We start from the raw sequence: 16,985 nt of genomic DNA, 5'->3' as shown, positions 1-16,985 counted from the left end.
TCAAGGTGTGAAATTTAAATGAGGGGTGTTGACAATTCCCAGAGTGACTTAAGCCCTGGACAGAAGCACAAGAAGAGCCAACCTCAGAAGATCCAATGACACACACCCTGCTGTGCACAACACCAAATCAACACCTGAAGTCTCCATTTTCGTCCCACAGGTGTGTGTTCCCTTCAGGTCTAGAATATCCTTAAGGGGCTATCTTAATAAGTGGGTCAAGTGATGCACTTCAACTTTCATCCCTGGATTCATCATCCAGCTGGGGGGTTTTCCACGAAAATCTGCCGTACGTTTGAGATATTAACATCCCTAAACATAAAAGAGTCATCTTCACGTCTCAACTGTTCCATACTCAACATTCGCGCCCCCCTCCCACCCATCGCGTCTTTCCTAGGAATGACTAGTTGTAAACTTTTCATAAAATCGTCCTGGGCAATTTCCTACACCGAGGCCACCGTTCAGGACGGAAGAGTGGCGCTCCCCTCCCCCTCCCAGGCTGGAGTCCCGCCCCTCCCCTTTCAGGTTAACCCAGGGACCCAGGCGGCGCGCCTGGAGAGAAAAACATCCAGCAGTCAGGTCAAACCACATGTGACAAAGCAAAGCAGAAACCGTGGCACAAGGAATAGGGCATGGGTTTCTGTTTCTTTTGGGGTTCTGCTCTACAACGTCAGCGACAGAAAAGAAAGAAGGAAAAAAAAAAAAAACACCCCACCTCCGACTCTAACTTTGTGGAATTTCCAAAGCGAGGGGCTCGGAGAATGCGAGGCCGTGCTAAGAACGAGCCCCCGCGCGGGCCTCACCGCGCACGGACAGCGCACGTGAAGGGCAGGCCCTAACCCAGCGCCCGCGGGCCTCTGGCAGCCCCCAACTGTCAAGGACCCGGCGACCTCCGGCGACCCCCGAAGGCGCGCCCCACCCCGTTCCGAACACCGGCCCCCGTGGGCAAGGTCCCCCTGGGGAGCAGCGCCCAGGACGCGAATCTGGGGGCACCCCTCCCCCCAGCCCGGGAGCAACAGGTCTGCAGCCTCCCCAGGCCGCTCTCCGCAGACCCGGCCCGACCAGGGACGCCCCCCGTCCGCCGAAGTCGCCCCCAGCCCGCACTCCTCGCCCGGGCTGGGGAGCTCCCGACTTCCTTGACGGTTTCTGCGGCTCAAGAACTGAGCCGCCCAGGGCCCGCGCCGCCGCGCTTCCAGCCGGCCCGGGGCTGGCCGGCCCGCGCCCGGGGATGAATGGGGCTCCCCTCCCCCCACGGGGGATCCCGCGGCGGCGCACGTCCGTCCAGCCAACCCCGGGTTGGGCAGACAAAGGGGCACCGGGGGACAAATCGAGCGCTTCCCCAAACTTGCCGGCCGCCTCCCCCGCCCCGAAACAAAGGAGCCCCCCAGCCTCCGCCCGCCCCCAACGCGCCGGCACTTTGGGGAGCAGCCAAAACGGGGTATTGTGCAGCCTGCAGGGAGCGCGCCGCACCCCAGCCCAAGCCCGAGAGACACTTGGGGACCTGCCCCTCCAAAGCCCCGGAGGCGGACGGAGCGTGCGGGCGCCCCAGGCCGCCGGCCTGATCCCGGAGGGAGGGAACCGCCGGCCCCCATGCGGGACAAGTTGGCGTTCCCCCCCGCCCCACCCCGCGCCCGGCCAGCCGGCCGGCCGAGCCCCGCGCACTCACCTCGCCGCGAGCAGCGCAACTTGCGGCGGCGCCGCCGCCCCGAACCTCCCTCCGGCCGGCCGTCGCCGAGCCCGGGCCGTGCCGCGGCCGAGGAGGGCCCGGCACCCGGAGCAGCCGCGCGCCGCCCCCGGGCCGCCCCCGCCCCGCCGCAGCCGAGTCCCCGAGAGGCGCGGGCGCTGGAAAGTTTCGGATGCCGAATGGCGGCCGAATGGCGGCCGAATGGCGGCCGAATGGCGGCCGAATGGCGGCCGAATGGCGGCCGAATGGCGGCCGAATGGCGGCCGAATGGCGGCCGAGGGGGCGGCGGCGGCGGCGGCGGCGGCGGCGGCGGCGGCGGCGGCGGCGGCGGGGCGGCGGCGGCGGCGGCGCCGGCGGGGCGGCGGCGCTGGCGCCACCTCGCTCCCGAGCGCAGAGAGTGCGGGGGGATGGGGGGGGCTGGGGCGAGAGCGGTGGCGGCGGCAGAGGGCGGGACGGCAGGAGGGACCCGCACGGGCAGTGACCTCCGGGGGGAGCGGCCGCCAGCGCGCCGACCCCGGCCGGGAGGACTGCCAGGGAGGCCGCCTCCGCCGCCGGGCCGGCCCCTCCCCCCACGGCCCCCAGCCCGCACCCTCCCCCACCGCCGGGGAACGGGAGCCCGAGTCCTCCCCCCCGACACACCCCCCACCCACACGCCCGGGGGGGAGGGGCGCGTCCCAAGCCGGTCCCTCCCCCACGGAGGGTGAGGCCACCAGGCCTGCCCTCCCCCACAGCCAAGAGGGGGAGAGTCCGCCCCCAACACAGCCCCTCCCCCAGGGCTCCAGGGAAGACTCGCGTCCTGAGCCGCCCCGTCCCCACGGCGGGGGAACCTGCAACCCTCCCCCGTCCCTCACCCCTGACTCTGCTCTCCCCGCCGCGCCCGGGGTGGCTGAAGGGAACCCGGGTCTCCCTAGTGTATCCGAACCCCGTCCCTTCCTCGTGGCCTCCATGCGGGCGGAAGGAGACGCAGGCCTGTGCCCACCCCGTCCCAGGCCCGGACCCAGCCAGGAGGGGACAGGAGCCCGGTCACCAGCACCGCGGTTTCCAGGGGAGGGGGGAACCGGGCCACCGCTCTGTTACCCTCCCCCACCTCCAAGAAGCAGCCGCCCAGCTGCCCTAGCAGAACCCCTGCAACCTGCCTGAGGACGCCGCTCCCTCAAAATCGGCGGCCGGCAGGGCACCCCAATGGTCTCCTCCCCTCCCCGGAAAAGTGGGGGCCCAGGGGGGAGCCTCAACCTTTGCAAAATGCCTCCAGTGAAGAGCCGGCAGTGCGTGGGGAGAAAGAAACTCGGGCCCAGCGGGGTGGAGGCTCCCGGCGGGGGCAGGGGGAAGAAGCCGGGCGCTCGGGCCTTCTCACCCCCGCCCCCGCCCGGAGGCGTCGGGCCTCGGGCCCCAGCCAAGTGCTAAGGTTGCCGCAGCTCGCTCGGCCCAGCTCTGGTGAACCCGAGGCCCCAGCGCTCCTGCCTCCCCTCCTGCTTGGCGACAACTGCCCCCCACTCGAGGCCTGAGTTCACTTAAACAAACATCTGCACCCACCCGCCGGCACCTTGGGTGTCTGCTTTGCCGAATATTTTAGAATAAGTTTGCCCCTCCCTTTGGCGTATAAGGAGCTTCGCCCCAAGAGCCCAGTACACACTCAGCGTTTTACACTGGCACCTCACTTGCTCCTTGCTGGGACACCGGGCCATTTGCTGTACTGGTTGTGCAGAGAGGGGGCCCGAAGTGAGTGTTTAAGGGGCTGGTCCTCCATCAAAAAGGCAGACTAAAAATTATGCTGCCAAATATTGCTGTGAAACGTCAGTGATGTAAAACGACGGTTGCTGCACATTATTATTAGAGCACATCAATAAAAGATACACTTACACAGTCTCCATAATTGTGAATCAGCAGAATAGATTTTGCCTTATTTTGTATCAGTTGCCATTCAAGGCCCCCCAAAAGGACGTGGTGGGACCTTCCCTTGAGCTTGCCCGTCGTTGCTCCCGGGCTCCCTGGGCTTGTGAGGACTGATGCTGAGGTATTAACAGGCAATCGAAAAACCAGGGGGGCAACAGAAAACCCGAGCGAGCTCCTGATGCAACCCTGCCCGGGTTACACGTGCTTCCCTTCCCCCACCGCCTGCTGATGGGAGCGCTGCGTTTTTTCCGCCTGTAGGGTCACATTGTGGTTGATTGATTCTCCTTTCGCCTTGCTCAGTCATTCAGATTTGGAAAGTAAATAACAAGTTGACAGCATTACAGCTCTCGCCTTTACTGGGACACGGCCCCCGGCTACCGCACACTCTCGAGTAGCCGCGCAGCCAAACTGGCCCTCTGGCTTGCCAGCCGTGCTTGTCCTTAGCCGCTTGGAAATTCCGAACTGAACACCATGAAAAGGTTCCTTGGTATGTTTTGATTACTTGGCAGACGCCAATCATTTAAAGTATGAGAAAGTGGTGGAAATCCTCGCTTCCAAACTAGGACCCGGTGTGACCACTTTTTTTACAGCTGGTCTTCCGTAGCTAACAATGCGAGGGAGCTTGGAATCCATCTTGCCTGTTTGATCGTGTCCCAATAATCCCAACGATCTTCTTGCAAGTAAGGAGTCGAGCACTTTTACCACAGACTCCTAGGAGCCCCCAGGGACTCTGTAAGACCTCAGACAGGAAACGCGACCCCCTACATTTATCCTAATAACACCGAGAAATTCCACCTTCTGAATGCTAGACGGGTGGTAGGAACGTGTTAAATTAGACTATTTTATTTCATCTGTTTTGCAGATTTTTCGAATGGTGTAAGAAAAGAGGAGAAAAAGCACATTAAAGTAGAGCAGGAAAGGAGCTAGTGCGTTCTGACAAAAGTATAAAGGTTAATTTGGAGGCCGTGAGCAGCAACGATCTACACAGGTATCCACTGCACAATATCTATATTCCAAACAAGTATTTTTGGTTGCTGACTGCAGGGGGCTGGAATACAAGAATCCGCTCGCAACAAATGCTATCAGTATTCCCCCTAAACAGTAGCCAAATGTTTAATAAAAAGGCAGCAGGAACCCACACAAATATAGTCAACTAATTTTTGACAAAAGAGCAAAGGTATTTCAATGGAGAAAGAATATCCTTTTTAACAAATGGTGCTGGAACAACAGACATCCATAGACAAAACAAACAAAAAAATTAATCTAGCCCAGACCTCAAGGCTTTTCACGGAAACTAACTTAAAATTGATCATGGGCCTAAAAGTCAAAAGCAAAAACATAAAACTCCTAGAAGATAATGTAGGAGAAAATCTAGACGACCTTGGGTTTAGCAGTGAGTTTTTAGATACAACACCAAAAACATGATCCGTGAACAAAAAAAAACTGATGAATTGGACTTACTGAAATTAAAAACTTCTGCTCTGCAAAAGACACTGTTAATGAAAAGACAAACCACAGACTGGGAGATATATTTGCAAAATCCATATCTGATAAAGGATTATATCCAAAATATGCAAAGAACTCTCAAAACTCAACAATAAGAAAACAATACAGAATAAAAATGGGCAAAAGATCTGGGAAAAAAAAACTCACCAAAGAGATATACAGATGGCAAACAAGCATATGAAAAGATGCAGAATATCACATATCACAATGAAAACGCACATTAAGACAAAATATGGGGAATTCCCTGGCAATTCAGGGGTTAGGACTTGGCGCTTTCATTGCCAGGGCTGTGTTCTGTCCCTGGTCTTGGGACTAAGATCCCACAAGCCACGCAGCTCGGCAAAAAATCAAATGCTAACAGGGTGCTGAGCAACAGGAACTCTTCCGCGTTGCTGGTGGGAATGCGAAACGTAAGACCACTTTGGAAGACAGTTTGGCAGTCTCTTACAAAGCAAAACATACGATCCAGCAACCATGCTCCTAGGTGTTTACCCAACTAAGTTGAAAACTTATGTCTGCACAAAAACCCGCACAGGAATGTTCAACAGTTTTACTCACCAAACACCGAAAGCAACCAAGATGGTCCTCAGTAGGTGAATGGATAAACAAACTGTGGCACATCCACACAATAGAATATCATTCTGCAATAAAAAGAAATGAGCTATCAAGGCATGGGAAGACAAGGAGGAACTTTAAATGCCTATCACTAAGTGAAAGAGGCCAATCTGAAAAGTCTACATACTGTATGAGTCCAACTCTACGGCATTCTAGAAAAGGCAAAACTGAAAAGATCAGTGGTTGCCAGGGGTTCTGGGGATGGGAAAGAAGGGACGCATATGGGGAACACAAGGGATTTTCAGGGCAGTCAATGGATTCTGCATGATACTGTAGTGGCAGATACATGACATTTTGCATTTGTCCAAACAGGTAGACCTGTACAGAAACGGAAGTGAACTCCAATGTCAGCTGTGGATTTTATCAATATTGATTCATTCATTGTAACAAATGTACTACTGTTACACAAAAGATGTTAACACTGGAAATGGTGTGTGGGAGGAGGAAAATTGGGAACTCTCTGTACTATATGCTAAACCGTTCTGTACATCTAAAACTGCTCTTTAAAAAAAAGTCTATTATTTAAAAAAAAAAAAAAAAGACAGTAGGAAGAGGTGTTAAACTTCTCGTGAGAATTACTGCCCAGTTTTCATGGAATCCAATATGTAATTTCATCGAGGCCCATCTAACGGCTCCTAACACATAGGCCAATATTTGTTTGCATGACTGGCCTACTCAGAAAGGCCTGCGAGTCCAGGAGTCGTGTGCTCCATGCCGCAGTGGCCTCTCGGTGATGTTTGCAGAGCATGTCTCAGCTGTGAGGAAGCATCTGCCACAAGCTTCTCGTATGAAACAAAGAAGAGGGGTATGCTCGCCAACTTCACTTACAACCCTCTGGCCGAGGTTTGCTTTGGGGCTTGCTTCTACTTTTCCTCAGGGAGACTGGAACCGAAACTACAAAGGGAGATGGTTGTATCAGGTGGTAGCACGTGGTGAACGCACTTGGAGAAGTAAACAGGAGTGAGGACAGAGATTTCCATCACCTGCCTGCCGTGGATGTGAGATGAGGTGGGTGGTCGCCCCTTCTGCTCCCCTTGACCTGGGTAGGCATCCAGTCTTTTTTTCAAGATAGGATGAATTGTGTCTCCCGCCTCAAATTCATATGTTGAAGTCCTAACCCCCAGCACCTTAGCATGCGACTATTTTTGGAAAGACGGCCTTTAAAGTAGTAAATAAATCAAATGCAGTCATTAGGGTGACCCTTCCTTATCCAATCTGACTGGTGTCCTTATAAGAAGAGGAGACTGGGACACAGACATGCACAGAGGGAAGACCGTGTGAAGACACAGCAAGGAGGGAGGACTCGGGAGAAACCCACCCTGCCGACACCTTGACTTGAACTTCCAGCCTCCAAGACTGTGAGAAAATAAGTTCTGTTTGTTTCTCATTCTTTTTGGCTACGCCGAGTGCAGGATCTTAGCTCCCCGATCAGGGATCGACCCCGTGCCACCTGCATTGGGAGTGCAGAGTCTTAACCGCTGGACCGCCAGGGAAGTCCTAATAAATTTCTGTTATTTAAACCACCCAATCTTCGGTGCTTTGTTATGGCAGCACGAGCAGCAAATGCATGTGAGTTATTGCTGTTTCTTTTCTATTTGGAATGTCACATTCACTTCACATCCTTTGAATACTGAAAACACCTCACATTGGGCATGGGGATGTTCGTGCACAGTGTCGAATTTGATCCTCCCAGTAATACTGGAGGGCAGGGATTTTTATCTCCAATGCTCAGAGTAAAAGACTTGGCCCAAGAGGTTAAAGGATTGAGAGGAGGGGGTTTGTAAGCACTTCTACGCCCCAGACCTTCTTTGGCAAGTTACTGACTATATTGATTACCACTGCATAAATACATAAAATAATATACATAAGATTACAAGGAAACTCGATTCTGTAAAAATATAGTTAAATTAAAAAAAGAAATTCCAATGTCATAATACATGTGCTTCTTTCTCAGTACTTCCAATCATAAGCTCTAGAGGTGGTACTAATAACTTCTGTCATTTCAAAGTAGTGGTGGGTACAAATAAAATCTGCTTCGACTCTAACCTGCTCTGAAAATACATCAGACTTCTCTTGGTGACAAATTGGTAACAAATCAAAGATACAGTTAATGCTACTGTCATCTCCTCTATAGTCATAGTTGTCAGAAAAGCTCAATTTGGGTTAACTGCAGAGGTTTTCCCCATCCATGTTCATGGACCCCCTGCAATCTCTCCCTGGGACCTTCCTGCCAAGGGAGGAAGTGCAAGCTGCATCCCATGACTCTCTATGGCCCTTCTGCCTACCTAGACTCATCCATGCCACCACCATGGACCCCCTCCCATGGCTCATGGGCCGGGACCCTAGAGTGAGATGACTTTAAGGGGATGCCAAAAACTTACTCATCCAGATAAGTAATACGTGCTTCCCTGGTGGCGCAGTGGTTGAGAATCTGCCTGCCAATGCAGGGGACACGGGTTCGAGCCCTGGTCTGGGAAGATCCCACATGCCGCGGAGCGACTAGGCCCGTGAGCCACAATTGCTGAGCCTGCGCGTCTGCAGCCTGTGCTCCACAACAAGAGAGGCCGCGATAGTGAGAGGCCCACGCACCGCGATGAAGAGTGTTTATTTTGACAAAATTCAACACCCATTTATGATAAAAACTCTCCAGAAAGTGGGCATAGAGGGAACCTACCTCAACATAATAAAGGCCATATATGACAAACCCACAGCAAACATCATTCTCAATGGTGAAAAACTGAAAGCATTTCCTCTAAGATCAGGAATGAGACAAGGATGTCCACTCTCACCACTATTATTCAACATAGTTCTGGAAGTCCTAGCCACGGCAATCAGAGAAGAAAAAGAAATAAAAGGAATACAAATTGGAAAAGAAGAAGTAAAACTGTCACTGTTTGCGGAAGACATGATGCTATACATAGAGAATCCTAAAACTGCCACCAGAAAACTGCTAGAGCTAATTAATGAATATGGTAACGCTGCAGGATACAAAATGAATGCACAGAAATCTCTTGCATTCCTATACACTAATGATGAAAAATCTGAAAGAGAAATTATGGAAACACTGCCATTTACCATTGCAACAAAAAGAATAAAATACCTAGGAATAAACCAAAAAAGAAAAACAAACAAAAAAAAAAACTGGTAAATGAAAACAACATTTAAAATTGTGTTGTCATTAGAGTATACACAAAGTAATTGAAGCTGTAGGTATAGAAGTGATTGCCTTGAGAAGACATGTATAATAAGGAAAGGAAGAAAGGAAGGAAGGAAAGAAGGAAGGAAGGAGGGGAAGAAGGAAAGCAAGAAGGAAGGAAGAGAAGGAAGGGAAGGAAAGAAGAGGTCTTCAAAAATAGGGAGATTTAAGTGGCATTTAAGTAAACCTGCCAAAGGGAGCAGTGGCAATCAAGGGACCTGAGTATTAATTAGGAATGACTGATCACGTGAGTCCCATGAGGGTAGGGATCACATCTGCTTCTCATTTCTGGAGCAGAGCACCTAGCACAGTACCTGGCCAGTAGATGCTCCATTCACAATTGTCCAGTGTTGTCCGTGGGGCAGGAAAGCTACAAATACCATTGGCTGCGGCAACTGGGTGACTGGGGATGTGTGCCTGGATGGCAGGCAGTGAGTAAAGAAATGAATAGGGAACAGAAGTGCCCTTGACCGGTGGGGAGGGCCGCGTTGTGCACCCCTCTGCTCTCGCTGCAGGGAGATGGCTTAGCGACTTCTCCTGGGGAGGTTCCTGGCCTCCATAATCTGCAGGAAGCCCTCTCAGAGTCAGTGGGCGCCCCTTGCCTCCAGGGCCCTGCAGACCCCACAGCGCAGTCCTAATAACCTAACAGTAACACCCAGCCAAGCCCAGTCAATATACACCACCAGAGTCTGTACAATGACCTTTAACATCCAGGATGGACCAGACTTTCAAGACTGAGTTGTCAACAGTGAGACACCAGTGGTTGTGGATTTCCATGCACAGTGATGTGGTCCCTGCAAGATCCTGGGGCCAAGGTTAGAGAAGGTGGTGGCCAAGCAGCATGGAAAGGTGGTGATGGCCAAGGCGGATATTGATGACCACACAGACCTCGCCATAGAGTATGAGGTATCAGCTGTGCCCACCGTGCTGGCCATCAAGAATGGGGATGTGGTGGACAAGTTTGTGGGCATCAAGGATGAGGACCAGCTGGAGGCCTTCCTGAAGAAGCTGATTGTCTGACAAGCAGGGAAGCGTCCTGACTGCCCCTGCCCACCTGGGCCCCGTGGTCCCGGGGGACCCAGATAGAACTCATAGCCCTTCTGTGCCGGCCCTTCCTACCTCCTTCCTCTGCCTGGCCCCTGTGGGTCCGTGCTTTGGAGACCAGGCCTCCAAACACAGGAGCCTCAAGTGCTCCCAACCTGGCTGACCGCCAGGGTGGCCGCCCAAGGAGCGGTGCCGCCACCGAGCTGGGACAGCCGTCTCCTCACCCACTCTCTGCTCCTTCTAGGGCTTGTTGCCGTGCTCCCAGGATGCTGGGACAGAGTTCCGGGGCCAGCCTGCAGTAACAGCTTGGTCTCCCTGCTCCCTTCTGATCTGAACCCCGGTGCCTGGCTCATCTGCCTCCTGCATTTTTCTTTCCTGCTGCTGTTTTGTAAAAAAAAAAAACAAAAAAAAAAAACAGAAGAAGCAAAAAAGAAACCCAGGGCTTCCCTGGTGGCGCAGTGGTTGAGAATCTGCCTGCTAATGCAGGGGACACGGGTTTGAGCCCTGGTCTGGGAAGATCCCACATGCCGCGGAGCAACTGGGCCCGTGAGCCACAATTACTGAGCCTGCGCGTCTGGAGCCTGTGCTCCGCAACAAGAGAGGCCGCGATAGTGAGAGGCCCGCGCACCGCGATGAAGAGTGGCCCCCGCTCGCCGCAACTAGAGAAAGCCCTCGCACAGAAACGAAGACCCAACACAGCCATAAATAAATTAATTAATTAATTACAAAACAAAAACAACCCATAGAATACAGTACCAACAGCAGACCCTAATACAATCCACGGTCGTTGGTGATAACGATGTGTCAATGTAGGTCCATTTATTGTAACAAATGTACCACTCTGGTGTGGGATGTTGATGATGGGGAAGGCTGTGCATGTGTGAGGGCAGGGGGAGTATATGAGAAGTCGCTGTACTTTCTACTCATTTTGCTAATGTTTTGTTATTTGTAATTTCTTCTTCTAAAAAAAAGAGGATATTAAAAAAAAAAAAATGAAATGAGTTATCAAGCCATGAAAAGACACGAAGGAACCTTAAGTGCATATTGCTAAATAAAAGAAGCCAATCTGAAAAGGCTGCATACTGAATGACTCCAACGATATGACATTCTGGGAAAGAAAGTAAAGAGATGTGATAGTCAGGGGTCAAGGGTCAAGGCGGGGTGAGGAAGTGATGATTAGGTGAAACACAGGAGATATTTAAGGCAGTGAAACTATTCTGTAGGATACCGTATTGATGGACACATGACATTATTTGTCAAAACCTACGGAACTGTATAACACAAAGAGCGAATCCTAATGCAAACTATGGACTTTAGTTAGTAATGGTATATGAATATTGGTTCATCAATTGTACTAAATTGTAACTGCACTAAGGCAAGAGAACTAAGAGAGAACTAAGAACCGCACTAAGGAGAAACTGTGAGTGGGAAAAGGAGAGGATATATGGAAACTCTCTGTACTATCTGCTCAATTTTCTTTTTTTAAATTTTATTTTACTTTATTTCTTTATTTCTTTATTTTTGGCTGTGTTGGGTCTTCGTTGCTGCACGCGGGCTTTCTCTAGTTGTGGTGAGCGGGGCCACTCTTTGTTATGGTGCACAGGCTTCTCATTGTGGTGGCTTCTCTTGTTGTGGAGCACAGGCTCTAGGCGCACAGGCTTCAGTAGTTGTGGCACGCGGGCTCAGTAGTTGTGGCTCACGGGCTCTAGAGCGCAAGCTCAGTAGTTGTGGCACATGGGCTTAGTTGCTCTGTGGCATGTGGGATCTTCCCAGACCAGGGATCAAACCCGTGTCCCCTGCATTGGCAGGAGGATTGTTAACCACTGCACCACCAGGGAAGCCCTATCTGCTCAATTTTCTGTAAACCTAAAACTGCTTTAAAAAATTGTTTATTAATTTTGTAAAAAGTGCAACCCATGGCTTGACCAGTTCTGTATATACCACTTTCTTAGGCAGTAAATTATCTTTGCAGAGCGCCTTTGGGCAACAAGCAATGATGCAGCATAGCCCACATAGACAGAAGGGTTTTGAAGACAACAAGCCTTCAAACTCATCCCCCCACTAGAGTGTGAGCAGGAATGACAGAAGGGGGAACAGAATGTGGTGTGTGGAACCCTGGGTCCCCCTTTTAGCTACAATCAAGGAGTCACTGAGCACATGAAGGCAGCCTCGCAGGGGTAGCACCGCTCTAAGAAACAAGCGACACTTCTGACTTGTTTTACCCAAATAACTTAAACAAGCAAATAATAACCAAGTGATTCATCCTACATGATCTTCAGTTTTCCCATTGATACAACTGACAGTATTATGCATTATAGATGCTGCTGTGTTGTTTTCAAGCCTTCCTTGAAAGCCTTCACAAAAACGTCAAAACATCCTCGCATATGATACTGATGATAAGGAAGTGGATATGTGTGATCACATATGAGATATCTTATTAAGGGAAGTGTGGGAGGGTTCTTCTTTAGAATATTTTCAAAAAGCTCTTCTAAACACTAGATATATTTTTTATTACTTTTACTGCTGTTATTCTCCTACTTGTTACCTGAAGTTTTGTCTAAGGACCGCAGGGGTTTTCTTAACCTTACAAGTAAGTTTCTGTTGAGTAGAACCTCGTCATGCTACTTGTTGCTATTGATAGAGTTTGTTAAGCCAACAGTGAAAGCAATCTGTCCTCTCAATGCATGGTAGCACTTCAATAGTGGAGATTCTGGAATGAATTTTAAAATCAGAGATGAGAAGCATTTCCCCCACCCACCTGGGATTGGAAAGAGAAAATTCAGTAAGACAAAACAGGATGCAGAGCTTAAGAAGTGGGTTAGAGCCCACGAAGTTCTAAGAATCACAACTGTTGAAGAAATATTAAGCAGACCAGAAAATTAGTGAAATGAGTCCAGGTTGAGTGAGACTGAATGCTTTCCCCAAGTCCCACATGGTAACTGCCTTTTTTCTTCTGTAGGGGGAGAAAGAATTGGGAAGAGATTTCAGATTTCTAGAGATTCCCTTGAATAGTTCCTACTGGACTGCTCACTGGGACAATATTCTTTTTCCTCCCCAAGGTGGCCATATGCAGCAGCAGTTCACCCCATCCATTCACTCTCATCACTTAGAATGGAGTTGTCCCCATGCAAACATCGAGCAATGGCACCGTGAGAATTGATAGGCTCATGAAAGCAAGGCTGATGGGAGCCCTGGGGTGCACCCCCAAACTAAAAGGACTCAGGTTGCAAGACCTGTCACTTAACAGTCACAGCAGGATATATTTTTGGTAATTGAAGCCTAATTTGGATTGTGTTTTTGGAAAACGATAACATTAGTTTTCTAAAAACTAGAAAATTTGTTAGGGGGGAGTGGTGGCTCTCTCCAACTCCACTTTGAAGCTAAAATGGCAAACTGTTTGGAATACAAACTTTTCCTTCCCGTGGATTTATGTAGTAGATGTTTCAAAATGACTGGCAAATACATAGAATTCATACAAAGTTAGAGGCAAAAGGGTGCTCCAGAACCCTCTGGTTGAATCTCTTCACTCTATAGTTGAGGAGAATGAGGTCCAGAGAGGCTAAGTGTTATGCCCAAGGGCACACAGCTGGCTCACAAGACGAGACTTGAATCCGGATTGCCTATGTACTGGCCAATGCTCTTCCCTCTCTACTGTGCTCTACTTCCCAGCACCACAAGAGGACACCTACTGTGTCTTGCAGAATCTAGACTATTTTTTGAAAGCTTGGAACTAAACTTGTGACTAATTAGAATACAGTGTTCCACCACCTTTAAGTCACCAGCTAAAATCCACTGCTCCCCGTCGCAGCACGCCCGAGGCCTTCTGGGTAACCAAAGAAAGATTATTGTCTCAACTCAGTTCTCTGTGTCTAGGTACCCACAAAATGGAAATCACTTTACTTGGGGAAGAGCAAGAGGACAAGATGAGATGAAAAGGAAGCATGTTTAAAATGGATAAAAGGAGGCACTTTTTCCCCACTACACACAATTGAACTGGGGAACTCACTGCAGCAGGATATTAAGATCAATGGTGAAGATTTGTGTTTTAAAAGATTAGACATTTCACATGCATATCATCAACAGCGACACTCAATGGGATGAAAGTAAGATGGATGAAAGTTCTCAAGCTTCAGTGCATAAGTTGATCACCAACTGGGTCAGGTGAAAAGAAAAAAAGTTGTCTACTGGATTAAAATTTCACAGAAAGGCAGATCTGGGGGGTTCCAGTCATTGCTGCTGTGTAACAAACCACTCCAAAGTAGTGGTGTGAACCAACAGGCATTTTATTATGCACATGGATACGGTGGATCAGGAATTTGGAGAGGGCACAGCAGGGATGGCTTGTCTCTGATTCATGATATCTGGGGCCTCAGTTGGGAAGACTTGAACAACTAGGAATGACTTGAGGTTGGGGGCTGGAATCATCTGGAAGCTTCTTTACCTAACCTGGGATGACTTGAAGGCTCACTCAGCTGGGACTGTCAAGTGGAGCATCTATATGTAGGTGTCAAGAGGGAGTGTCCCAAGAAAAAGCACTTCCAAAAAACAAGTGTCCCAAGAGACCCAGGTAGAAACTACACGGCCTTTTATGACCTATCCATGGAAGTTTTAGAGCATCACTTCCAACACAGTCCATGGGTCAAAACCGTCACAAGCCCACTGAGATTCAAGAGGAGGAGACTTAGGACCGCCTACATCCCTCCCCTATGGGGAATGGCAAGATCACATTGCAGAAAAACCTGTGGGATGGGAGAGGTTTTCGCAGCCATCTTTGGAAAATGCAATCCCCCAGGGAAGTGGTGGGTGATGTGAGGTTACAAGAACACACAATCTAGTGGAAAAAACTGACATATGAACAGAGAATCACAGTACAATAAAATAAATTTCAAGGTAGTTATTTCCCCCTCTTTTACAAGAATTCTTTTTTTTTCCCTTTGATAAGAGTCATCACATTAAAATTTTTTCATTCATTGTCTGTCTTCTACTAGATTGGAATCTCCATGCATTTAGTTTCCTACTGTAACCCCTGTGCCTAAAACACTACCAAGCCCCAAATAGGCACTCAATAAATATTTGCTGAAAGAGTACATGAGTAAAGTGCTGTAATAGAGAAGTAGTGGGAGGGCTGTGGGAGTACAGGCAATAACAAAGCACTCAGCTTGACAGAAATGACATTTGAGTGGGTCTTGAATGCTCTTGAAGGATAAACAACAATTTTTCTGGTGGAAAAAAAAGGGCATAAATTTTTCTCCTTAAATCTCCTCCAGAGACTTCATTAGCCAAGTTTAAGTGGGCAGATCTCATCCTAAGTGTACAGACTGCAAGTAGTAGTTACAATGTTCTTGGTTGCAAGTGAAAGAAAACAGGGACTCAAATGTATTAAAAAATAAGCAGCGTATCGTATCACATAACAACAAGTCTGGAGGCCAACAGTTCAGGCAGCCTCAATGCCATCCTTCTTCACTGGGTCAACTTAGCTCCTTTGTGGTTGCAAGATGGTGCCCACAGTGGTAGGCATCACAGGCAGACAAAACAATACCCAGCAGGGGAGAGGACTGCTTCTCCTTTGGAGTAAGAGCTTTCCCATAAGCCCCTGACAGACTTACCTCACACTGGCCCCCACACCACGCCTTATTGGCTAGAACTGTGTCCCATGCATGTATGTAACCTAAACGCTGATAAGAAGAAGGGGAGAAACACGAGCAGTTAGACTAATCACGTGTTACTCCTTGGGGCTTGACCTGAAGCTCCTGCCTCTCCTGAAGCACAGGGCTATGCAGAAAAGGGTGGATTCCCCCACAAAACAGAACAAAACAAATAACGGGGGTTTTGTTAGGAAGGAAAAAGGGGAGATGACTCCTCGGCACATAATCAACAGTGTTTGCAACATTAGGCTTGGGGAAGGTTAATGTTCTGTTTTCTTTGTGGATGACTATTACCTAACAATTTTATTTATTCTTTTTCATGCTTTTTGCTCCTTTCCTTTCTCCTCTGCACTAGTAGTCAGTTGAATACATCAAGCGCTGTATCAATAGGAAAGAGTGTCATGTGTACAGTGTACATACGAATCTAATTAATCAAAAATATGTTGATTAGACGTGAGTGCACTTTCAGGTAAAAACCTTGATTCACATGCTTCTGATAGCATAGCCATGCCCAGCTGTTCACCACTTGAATCGTGCTCTTTCATGGCCTTGTGCCCATTACTTGTGCTGATTCCTCTGTCTAGGAAGTCCTTCTCAGTTTCCTTACCTATAGTGGATACTAGTGATTGCCTCTCCAGCGTCCATTCTATCCTTCTAGTAATTTGCTTGAAGAGATGGCAAACTGCCAAACTACTTTTTTCAGACTCCCTTGCAGCTAGGGTCTTGATCTGAAATAAGTTCAGTCAATCAGGTGCACTTGTGTAAGATTTGGAGGCAGATGCAAGGAGAAGGCATCATTCTGTTGCTGTTGCTGTTGGCCAGCAAGGTTTGAGCAATAATGTTAAGAGGCATTTAATGCTGTTGGACTCCATGTCCTGTTTCAGTGTCTAGTCACCAGTTTCATGGGTGTGAAGCGCCCTTGCTGCAGCACCATCCCAACTTCTGGAACATAGCTACTGTGGTAGGCCCATGAACTCAATAGCCCAGGGGTACCCCCCTGACTTCTGCCCCTCCAGCTCATCAATTTTGTAAGCCTCTGTTTGATTCTCAGTATTAAATATTTCTCTGTTTGAAACACCTAGAGTGGTTTCTTCCTGTACTAAACCCTGACTCATAGATCACCTAATTCATATTCAGCCTTCCAGGCACAGCCTGGGTCTTCCCTGAGCCACCAGGTTGGGCCAGGTGCTTCCTCTGTGCTCCCACCACGTCCTGCCTGGTAAGCCCATGCCTCTTTATCTTTGCACCCCTGGCACCAGTGTTTGGCTCACAGCATGTGCAGCATCAATATTTACCGAACTGAAGCTCCCTCTGCCAAGATACCAGACAGGTCCTGAAATCTAGTCTAAAGGGTGCCCCACCTCATGCCTGGTCGGCAAAGCCCAAAGAACAAGTGGCTCTAGAC

The 16,985-nt window shown here is 49.5% G+C and overlaps 1 protein-coding gene and 1 pseudogene across 2 annotated transcripts in view; one reads left to right on the top strand and one right to left on the bottom strand.

Moving 5' to 3' along the window:
• The window catches only part of LOC309662885 (putative hydrolase PNKD), a 751,075-nt gene that overhangs the window by 428,308 nt on the left and 305,782 nt on the right, over positions 1-16,985 (bottom strand). The gene's annotated exons all lie outside the window — the stretch shown is intronic.
• LOC309662936 (thioredoxin, mitochondrial pseudogene) lies at positions 1,872-10,146 on the top strand (annotated as a pseudogene). The gene is made up of 2 exons: positions 1,872-1,877; positions 9,420-10,146. The product of its transcript is annotated as a thioredoxin, mitochondrial pseudogene (transcript).

The sequence above is a fragment of the Balaenoptera physalus genome, assembly GCF_965194825.1.
Source record: "Balaenoptera physalus genome assembly, chromosome: 6".
NCBI lineage: Eukaryota > Metazoa > Chordata > Mammalia > Artiodactyla > Balaenopteridae > Balaenoptera > Balaenoptera physalus.
The sequence above is the reverse complement of the archived record's forward strand: the minus strand, read 5'-3'. Positions and strand labels throughout refer to the sequence as shown.